We start from the raw sequence: 11,125 nt of genomic DNA, 5'->3' as shown, positions 1-11,125 counted from the left end.
GAGAAGGATCTCTTTTCAGAAGCTCTCTGAGAGTTAAGCGAAAACTTTAAAAAAGTAGACTTTAGTATTGGCAAATGGCTTTTTCTGACTTTCTCTGCTGCAGTCAGTAGTCTCTCACTCACTGTGACAGAACGACAAAGGCATTCACACTGCTTTCTGTATTCACTTGGGGCAGGGTAGGAGTGGGTTGGATATTGAAGCAGTGCCAGTGAAGATTGATTTCTGTGTTTTTTTTGTCTATCTGGTAAAGTACACTCAGTTTATTTGCAACTTTGAAGTAAAGAGAACAGCCTTGCCAGCCTTTCAGTTCTCTTTCTTACAATTATTTTGCGTATTCAAAAACAGTCAGCATTGCACACACATACACTGTATAAGTATGTGTGTGTCACAGACAATTTTTCACACACTGAGAGATAATCCTAGAAAGAGAATACATTTTTGCACTAGTAAACTGCTAACTAAAGCCTAGATTCATCATTCTGCTATATTTATTTATAGCTGTATTTATAGCATAATGATAAGCCATGCAAAAAAAGGGGTGGGGTGAAATTGTGCAGCCAGGTGCATCACAGCAGTGAGTTTTCACCTGCCTTTGTTGCAGCCAGGCCACACAGTTTTGCATCCATAGCACCATGGGAAAAGGTGTCATTATTGCCACAGTGCTGCCGGAACATTACTCTGCCCAAACCCCACCCACTCTCCTCCCCTTCCCCTAATTTGTATTGTACCACTGCGATGCAGCTGGTACCACATGCAATAGGGCCTTATTGAGTGAGATAAGTCCCTAATGCACGTGATACCAGCACATCGCAGTTTGATGAGTGATCCAGTCTGTTTGGCAAGTTGGCAGTTCTTGCTAAGCACTAATGTGAAAGTCTGTGAACTAGATTGAGTGTGTGAGACACACACTCATTAATTACTAAGTTGTACTGTGAGTTCTGATACAGTATCAATAAATTATATTGTGATATCAAAACCACCTGTAGGTACTTCAAATTACTTCATGCTACTATGAGGAAAAGACAGAGGAGATTATGGCAGGGATAGACAATTGGATGTTTCTGAAGAGCCAGCCCAGTTTGTTAGGAGAAGAAGCAGTACAAGTGGCAATGAGAAAAAAATGAATCCTACTCCTAAATTAAATGAGACAATTTCATCCACCGAAAGCTGCCATGAGTACACTGGATGTTTTTGCAAAGGTATGTTGTTACTGTCAGAAGAAAATGGACTGAGCAGGTTCTACAGACTCACCTGTCAGCTGGTATTATCTGGGAATACAATTACAATCAGTTTACATAGTACTGAGGACTTGCTCTGTATATGGTTTTGAATCTCCAGGGAGTATTAATAAAATGCTGGTAATACTGGGGGAATTTGGGATTTTGTGTCAGAATTCCTAAATCTGAAGGAGCAGATGCCAACATGGAGTTAATTTAACATCAGAATGGATGACCGGAGGGGCAGTGAAAGCATTTTATTTATTTATTATTATTTATTTATTTATTAAACATCTCTTTAGTTGTAATTAGTTATTGAGTTTTTCTTTCCCCCTCTGCTTATCACCTCCCAGTTACATCCCCCTGTTTTATTGTAACTTTCCGCTCCTTCTGGTTATGGTTAACGTTATAATGCTTCTGTTCCCTGTAAACCGATTTGATTTGATCTGTATCATGAAAGTCGGTATAGAAAAGCTTTAAATAAAATAAAAAATAAAATTTCAGTATTTTTTATTAAAAGAGAAGAGCTGCTGGCAAACTACTTCCTTCACCTAGGGATAGGAAGCAACAATGAATAGGGATTTATAGCAGCACATCCCATAGCCAGGGGTCTGAGCCTCACATTATACACTCAAATCTTTAGTCAAACTGGGAAGGCTTATTCACCAGTATCAGAGAACATACGACATTTCTGTCTTATCATAAAGTACCCTACATATAAATCAAGGAGAAAAACATTTTAAAGTTAGAGAAAATCCCATCATAGGGTAATACTGAAATGAGATTTTTAGAAGAGGGAATACAAGTATATCTGTGCTTTCATGAGCCCAGAGGCATCTCATGAAGGATGTCATTTGTCCATTGGTCAAACTACACACATTGGAGGCATTTCAAGACACTCACCAAATTCAAAGCCAGAAAATATTTGGCAGTGAGTGCTTTAGAATATTGCAGCTAAAACCTAAAACTTGCAGCTCCAAACCTTGGAGCAGGGCTGTGGACCAATATCTCATCCTAGCCTTGGATCAGCAGTGGCAGAAAGTCACCCATTCTCCTCTTCTACTTGCTCAAGGTCTTTGTAGATGATGTGTCTGCCTCTGCTCTGGATGCGGAAGCTGCGCCTCACAGGGCATGGCCACCTAGTGGATATAAGGGGAAAAAATGGGATGCACTATGACCAGCACCTTTGTACCTTGCACAGCTGCAGGTTAAACTATCAGAAACTGCTCAAATGGTTTCCCTTGAGCCTTTGTTCTCCCTCCTGTAGACTAAATATAGAAAATATGCAGACATCTTTATATTCCAAAGTGGCAGATTTCATGAGAATAATGCAGAAGGCATTTTGGATGTACCTGACATGGATCATAATCTGTGGAGGGATCCTTTCAACATCTGCTTGCTGCTCTGTGATTCCAGCTTTGCTGAGGCCTCTTTAGTTTGCCAGTCTTGCAAAGGAGGTTCAAAATGTGGCTGTAGTAAAATAGAAAAAAAAATCTTTTCACCAAGAACATTAACAGTGGGAAGGGAAGGAAGTGTTACTTGAGCCAAGCACCAGAACCTGATATCATACCCGACTGACAGCAGCTTCCTATAACACCATTCCAAGTGAACGCACACACACAAGCCTCATCTGGCTTCTGGTGCTGCTGGGACTTTCCCCAGGATCCAGCTTAGCAAGGAGCTAGTGCCCCTGCCCACACTTGTGGTTATGGTCACAAATGTATTACCAACCAGCCAGGTTTTTCGTCCTTCCACCATCAAGAAGAAATTTCCCAAACAGGAGACCTCTTAGGTACAGCATGATACTAAGATCTGCATCAGAGTGGACACATCTGAAGGAGTAGAGAGAATTATAGGTGATTTAAGAAAACTTCAAGAGCGGTCAAAGCTTTGGCAGCTGGGATTCAATGCCAAGAAGTTCAGAGCCATGCATCTGGGGGATGTCAATCTGAATTTGGTGAAGTAATGTGACAAGGCGATAGCTGAAGCCAGACGAATGCTGGGCTGCATAGAGAGAGGAATATTGAGTAAGAAAATGAAGGTGATAATGCCCTTGTACAGATCCTTGGTGAGGCCTCACCTGGAGTACTGTGTTCAATTCTTGTGCCCGTATCTCAAAAAGGATAAAGTCAGGATAGAGGCGGTCCAAAGAAGAGTGACCAAAATGCTGAGGGGGTCAGCATTGGAAGACTTATGAGGAGAGGCTGAAGGATCTGAATATGTACATCCTGGAAGAAAGGAGGTGCATGGGAGATATGATACAGACCTTCAGATACCTGAAATGTTTTAATGATGCACAATCACCAAACCTTTTCCATTGGAAAGAAATCTATAGACTAGGGGCTATTTATTTATTTAGATTTATATTCTGCTTTTTGCACTGTTTTTTCAGCACTTCAAAGTGGATTACATTCAGGTACTGGAGGGTAAAGTGACTTGCACAAGGTCACAAGGAACAACAGTAGGACTTGAACGCTGGTCTCCTCGTTCATAGCCCACTGCTCTAACCACTAGGCTACTCTTCCACTCCTCAAAGCGGATTACATTCAGGTACTGGAGGTATTTCCCTTAGGGATGTGAATCGTTTTAGGACGATTAAAATTATCGTCCGATAATTTTAATATCGTCTTAAACCGTTATGGAACACAATACAATACAGATTCTAACGATTTATCGTTATAAATCGTTAGAATCGTGAGCCGGCACACTAAAACCCCCTAAAACCCACCCCCGACCCTTTAAATTAAATCCCCCACCCTCCCGAACCCCCCCCCCCAATAACTTAAATAACCTGCGGGTCCAGCGGCGGTCCGGAACGGCAGCGGTCCGGAACGGGCTCCTGCTCCTGAATCTTGTCGTCTTCAGCCGGCGCCATTTTCCAAAATGGCGCCGAAAAATGGCGGCGGCCATAGACGAAAAAGATTGGACGGCAGGAGGTCCTTCCGGACCCCCGCTGGACTTTTGGCAAGTCTCGTGGGGGTCAGGAGGCCCCCCACAAGCTGGCCAAAAGTTCCTGGAGGTCCAGCGGGGGTCAGGGAGTGATTTCCCGCCGCGAATCGTTTTCGTACGGAAAATGGCGCCGGCAGGAGATCGACTGCAGGAGGTCGTTCAGCGAGGGTTCCGGTGCCTCGCTGAACGACCTCCTGCAGTCGATCTCCTGCCGGCGCCATTTTCCGTACGGAAAATGGCGCCAGCCATACGCGTATGGCCGGCGCCATTTTCCGTACGAAAACGATTCGTGGCGGGAAATCGCTCCCTGACCCCCGCTGGACCTCCAGGAACTTTTGGCCAGCTTGTGGGGGGCCTCCTGACCCCCACGAGACTTGCCAAAAGTCCAGCGGGGGTCCGGAAGGACCTCCTGCCGTCCAATCTTTTTCGTCTATGGCCGCCGCCATTTTTCGGCGCCATTTTGGAAAATGGCGCCGGCTGAAGACGACAAGATTCAGGAGCAGGAGCCCGTTCCGGACCGCTGCCATTCCGGACCGCCGCTGGACCCGCAGGTTATTTAAGTTATTTGGGGGGGGGGTTCGGGAGGGTGGGGGATTTAATTTAAAGGGTCGGGGGTGGGTTTTAGGGGGTTTTAATGTGCCGGTTTTTCGATTTTTCGATTTTTAACGATTTTTAACGATTTTTCACGATATTTTACCCCCCCAAACGGCAACAATACGATTCCCTCCCCCTCCCAGCCGAAATCGATCGTTAAGACGATCGAGGACACGATTCACATCCCTAATTTCCCTATTCCCAGAGAGCTTACAGTCTAAGTTTGTACCTGAGAAAATGGAGGGTAAATCAAAGCAGATTACATTCAGGTACTGGAGGTATTTCTGGAGGAATTTTCATAACTGGAGGTTATGAAATGAAACTCCAGGGAGGATGACTCAGAACCAAGTCAGGAAAACATTCTTCACAGAGAGGGTGGTGAATGCACTTCCAGAGGAGGTAGTAAAGATGAAAACAGTGAAGGAATTCAAAGGAACATGGGATAAACACTGTGGATCCATAAAATCTAGAAGGTGAAAATAAATAAAGGAGGACATGGGGTAACTGGGGGTAACTTTCCTGGGTGGCAGTTGCTATGCTTAACAATTAAGCCTTGATGCTGTTGATGCAACTCCATCATTGATTTCTGCTTCAATGGCAGTGAGAAAAGAGGAATTGGATTCAGATAGCAACCAACAAGGGCCTGACTTTTACAGTATGGGTAACAAATAAACATGGGGGTAACTAGCTGATGTGGTGCTTACTACCTCTTAAGTACAGTACAGCAGAATCTGGCATAAGCTTGTTGGGCAGACTGGGTGCATCATTTTGGTCCTTTTCTGCCATCATTTCTATGTTTCTATGTTTTTATTGCCAGGGCAAGATCAAGAGTCAGCAAGTAATGTAAGAGAATGAGATTTGGAAAGAACCTCAAAGACAGCTGGAGCAGAGGACGAAACACCAAAAGGTCCCATAAATAGTTTGCAGCAGCAGACGTAACAGCAGTAGTGCTGGCAATTAAAATAGGAAATTGCAAGAGCAGAGCAATGCAGCAAAAAGAGAGGCAGCAAGCCCCATTATGTACCATGAGGGCTGTAGAAGGATAAATAATGACATCAAATGCCCAAGGCACCATAAGGGTCAAAGCCATACCAGGAATGGCAGGAAGGGCTGTAGGTTCCACAAATGGTGCAGCAAGTGTGCAGCGCATCAGACTGCCAGGGAAAAACAAAAATATGGCAAGTTTCTTAGCAGAAAGGGATTTGGAAAGAAACTTGAAGACAGCTGGAGCATAAGAGGAAACATTCTAAGGTACCATGATTTGGTTGGTGTGGCAGCAGCAGCAATGGCTTTGGCAAATACAATTAGAAATGGTAGTAGAGTAATAAAAAATGAGGAGTGGTATTAAAGCTCCAACATGTTCCTCAAGGGCTGGGAATGGCATCAAATACCACAAAATGTAGCTTGCAAGCAATCAAAAAATGCAATCCCCCCCCAAAAAAAAACCATCAATACATACAGTGTGGGGAATCAGAAATAGCACAAATAAATGAAAACCACAATAAGTACAGTGTGATGCATCACATGCAGCACAAAGGAATCAAAATCCCCAAGTCATAGAGTGCAGGGAATAACAAACAGTATAAAGGCATCAATATCTAAAGGCATAGAGTGTTATTAATCAAAATTAGCAGAAAGTAATCAAAACAGCCAAGGTATACAGTGTGACAAATTCAAAACAGCAGAAATGCATCAAAACCCCCAAGGAAATATAAGTGCAAAGTGAACTAACAATAGATTTATGAACAGGCCAAGGCATTAAAGGCAGCACCAAGAATGAAATAAATATCCCTAAAGGAACTGCAAAGCAGCAAAATGGTACCAAACGTGTCAGGTCTTCTCCAACTAACTATTAAAGAGCCAGGAGTAGTTGGTGTAGTAAGTGTGGCAGGCTTAGACAGCAAGGCATAAAACCAGCAGAGATGGCGGGGTAAGAAACTTGTATTGTTTTCTCACATTTTAATTTTGAAGACAAAACATGCTAGTATAACCAAGAAAGAAGCAGGGTGGAATAATTAGTATGGGATTGTTAAGGGTAAAATAGAACAGTAAGGAGGATAACCAGAATATATTTCCTGTGAGATGCACATTTTGAATATTTTTTCTTTCTTCACATTTTTATTTTTAGGAGAAAAAGCACCAGTATAACAAAGAAAGAAGTAGGGTTGGAAAACTAGACTGGAATCCAAGCAGCAAACAACATAGAAGCATCAGAATCCAATGATGGTCCATCAGGCACATGGCAGTTAGGGATAGTGACAACAAGACCTCCAAGCAGCTTCAGTCATCTTGTCACTTGTATGGAAATTCTGGGAAGCCCAGCAAAGGTAGATTGATTTTCAAAACGACTATCTTTTTAATCAACACTGGTGCAATTCTTAAATGATGAGGGTGTATGATGTCCCTTACCATTGAGAATACATAATCACTGGGCATACTGTGGTGGGCAGAAAACTTAAAGATGATCAACCTGTCCAGACTGCAGACTTGGGTTCCCAATATGCCAGTACATCTGTTTCCATGACGTTAATGGGCTCTCTTAGAGAGTATGTCACAGAAATTTTTTGCTGGAGTCTTCTTGGCTGGGGTGGTATAAAAGTCTCTCTTGCCACCCAAACACGAATAACCACAACAGATTGCTAACTCCATGGATCCGGCTCAGCTCAACGCCTTGCAGGCCATTCCAGGCCTGGCCTTGCGCGTTGCTGAACAAGACGCATTGGAGAAATTAACCTCTGCATTTCATCAGCTGCACGCACAGAAGAATCAAGGTTCTATATCCAGCAATGAAGGTAAGTTACCTGAAGTAACCATAAAGACTATTGTGCCTCTTGCTGCTCCAGTATGTTTTTCTGGAGAGATTCACAGAACAAGAGGCTTCTTAAACCACTCTTGCGACTGAACTACATTGGGACCCTAGATGCCTGAAAACTCTCTTCGGGTCTGATGGACAGTTGCTGCCGTGGATTTTCCTCGCTGCTTCTTCCCAGATTCCCCGGGCTGGCCTGATGCTGCAGATCTGCCATGTTCCTGATGACGTAAGGGTGCGCGCGCACTCTGGAGTTTGTACCAGCAAGGGCGCGAACCTTGGGGACATCCCCCATAGTGACATCATCCGCTTCTGACTTAAAAGGTCTTCACGCGCTTACAAATCGAGTTAGCAAGGGGATTCTTTCTTTGCTGCTCTGCCTCCACGAACTTACCAGGGGTACCCGCTCCTCGGGGGCTCCGCTCTCTCTTCTTGATTTAAGATTGCTAAGATGGGATCCGGTACTCGCTCCTCGAGGGCCTACGTCCCTGAATGCTCAGAAGACTCCCTATTGCCTGGAAGAGATTGCAGACATGAACATTGTGAGTTTCTATTCAGCCTATCGATAGGAACCGGTACTCGCTCCTCGAGGGCCCATGTTCGTAGAACACTGAAGATTCTCTTCTGTCTAGATGCTATCGCAGGTACGGAGAAATTGGAATTGGGTATTGCACTTCTTCTGTTCCTGTTCTTGCCCCAGCCATACTAACACCAGTTTTTGTAACCTCTGGAGTAAAAAAATAATAAAGGAGGATATCATTTTTTATATCTAAAAGATGGAAAGGGAAGAGGCTGAAAATTTGTTTACCTGGCTGCTAGAAAATGCTGGTTCCTGTCATAGTCCAAGCCTGTGGACTCAGTGTATGAGTTGTCATGGCTCATACTGTTGGGAAGGCAAATATGGGGCATCTCAGTACTGTGCTGCATCTGAAGAGAAAGTAGGGATGTCTGGAGAAAAAGCAAAAAGTAGTAGGGATATGTAGCTTTTTTTTTTCCATTTCATTTTCGGATTGTTTCAATTTTAGGGCCATTTCATGGGTAAAATGGGTCAGCATGGTCTTATTTCATTCTTGTTTTTCCATTACAGTGGCGTAGCCAGTATTGATTTTTTGGGTGGGCACAAGGTTAATATGGGTGGGCTGTATGCATGCAGGTCTGAGACTTACTAGTTGTTTTCTTATTGATAAATAATGCCATATACTGCACCCTAGAATGGCTTTCTAAGTAATTTACAACAGCCATTATGCATCATGCATGAAACTTTAAAATAATTTACCTCAATTATTTCAAGCACTTACCAGCATTAAAAATTCCTTATTAATCAGAATTTATTTTATATTTATTGCAGTTTATAAATGCACAAGACAATCAGATCCAGTCATGTAATAAAACAAAAATGAATGTATTATTTCATGAACCATCTTTGCAGAAAACCAGAAATCATCATAAATACAATAAAATATAATTAATCATCAGAACAGGTGCAGCACAGAGCTAGGGCAATTCACATTACACCTAACATGAAAAAAAAATTCAAATTCTGGTGTCACCTCAGCAAAAAATAACCCTCCACTGCTATTTTGTGAAGTAACAGAAACTCTTGCAAAGAAAGAGGCATCTAGAACCTTGCCATACAGTCACAGCACTGACTCTCAGGATTCAAATAACAGCAACCTTATGAAAAAGCAGCAATGCAAATACTACACCAGGCCCTAGAACATTAATACTCCACCTACTGGGATAACAGAACAATCTGGACTACTACTACAGAGAAACTACACACTAGCAGAAATACTGCACTTCAGTTTTACACACACACACAGGCAAAACAGAGACCAATCTTTGCCTAATATAGGAATAAGAGACCACAAATTAGAAACAGAAACATGCAGATAAAACCAAAATAGAAAGCCTGAGAAACTAAAGTTTCTGAACAGTGGAATACTTAACAAAGAGTAAAATACAAACATATAAGAAATGCACATTCCTAAAGATAACATATTTAAATTGCTAACATCTCAAAAAAAAAAAAATATTTTTTTTTTTACCTTTGTTGTCTGTATTTTTCTAATCAGTTGGTCCTGGTCTCTTTTTCCTATTTTTTTCCTTGTTGCTCATTTCATAATTACTATTCAGTGTCTTTCTTCTACTACTGTCTTCTTCCCTTCCACACACACAAGCTTTCTCTCACAGACTCCCTCACACACTCAAGCACTCTCACATGCTCTCCCCCACACACACACAAGCTCACATTCTCGGTAGACACATATACAAGTTCTCACTTTCTCACCCCTCCCCAGGCTTACATTCTTATGAACATATAGACACACATCCAGGCACTCATTCTCACCCATACACACAAACCCAGACTCCTATTCTCACCAACAAACCTATGCTCCCATTTTCATCCACACATACACACATTTAAGGTCCCATTCTCACCCATATATACACACATTCAAGCTCCCATCTCACTCCCACACACACCTAGGCTCCCATTCTCAACCACACATACATGCATTTAAGCACATATTCTTACCCATATATTCAAGCTTTCATTCTCACCCATACACAAACCCAGGCTCCCATCCTCACCCACACACAAACCCAGGCTCCCATTCTCAATCATATATACACACATTCAAGCTGCTATTCTCACCCACACACAAACCCAGGCTTCTATTCTTCCCACACATACACACATTCAAGCTCCCATTCTCATTCCCACACACCCGTTATCATCCACACATACACACAAGCCCATGCACAGCTTCCAGTTCTGCTTCCTCCCCCCAGCAGGAAGATCGGTTGGCCTCTCCTGCTGCCACCGGCCTCCTGCTATCTTCAGGACATATGGCCCACCGATCTTCCTACTTGGGGGAGAGGGGGAGGAAGCAGAAGCTGTGCGCAGAGCTTCCACTCCCCCCAAAACAGGAAGATCGGTGGGCCATACGGCCGCAGGACCGCTTCCCCATGTGTGCCATGCAAATGCATGGAATGGCGCACCAAGCCTGGGTTCTCCTCTTTGCCATCGTGGGGATGGGATCCTGCAACAGCAGGATCCCATCCCCACGACGGCAAAGAGGAGCTGTCCACCCAGGCCCACCTGTGGCTAAGCCTCTGGCGTAAAGCCCCAGGATGCAAGTATGTTCTGGGGCTTTGAAAAAGGGGTGGGGAGGGGCAGGGAGGGAGGCAGGATGGGGTCAGAGGGTCCCGGAACAGCGGCCATTTGCCAATGTGCCAGGGATCACGTGCTGGCAGGTTGCCAGCGCGCGCAACCTGCGCCTGCCCGGAGGGTTAAAGCAAGGGGAAGGGAGGTTAGGTTAGTTGGTTGGGAAGTTCACTCCAAGGCCTGGGAGGGAACGGGGGAAGGCCAAGGGTGTCGGCGCGCACAAGTTGCACAATTGTGCACCCTCTTGCGTGCAGCGACCCCCAATTTTATAACATGCACGCACCTGCACACTCATGTTATAAAGTCAGACGTCCATGTGCACATGCCGGGTAGCACGTGCAATGGACGCGTGCATGCAACCTTTTAAAATCTACCCCTTAGTGC

At 43.9% G+C, this 11,125-nt stretch overlaps 1 long non-coding RNA gene across 1 annotated transcript; it reads right to left on the bottom strand.

The window, feature by feature from the left end:
- Positions 1-1,756: 1,756 nt before the first annotated feature.
- On the bottom strand, positions 1,757-8,483 carry LOC115099736. The gene is made up of 3 exons (XR_003858875.1): positions 8,378-8,483; positions 2,570-2,687; positions 1,757-2,356 (listed from the first exon to the last, which is right to left on the bottom strand). It is a non-coding gene; the product is annotated as an uncharacterized LOC115099736 (long non-coding RNA).
- Between the last annotated feature and the right edge of the window lie 2,642 nt (positions 8,484-11,125).

This window comes from Rhinatrema bivittatum, chromosome 10, assembly GCF_901001135.1.
Source record: "Rhinatrema bivittatum chromosome 10, aRhiBiv1.1, whole genome shotgun sequence".
NCBI classification, from domain to species: domain Eukaryota; kingdom Metazoa; phylum Chordata; class Amphibia; order Gymnophiona; family Rhinatrematidae; genus Rhinatrema; species Rhinatrema bivittatum.
The sequence above is the reverse complement of the archived record's forward strand: the minus strand, read 5'-3'. Positions and strand labels throughout refer to the sequence as shown.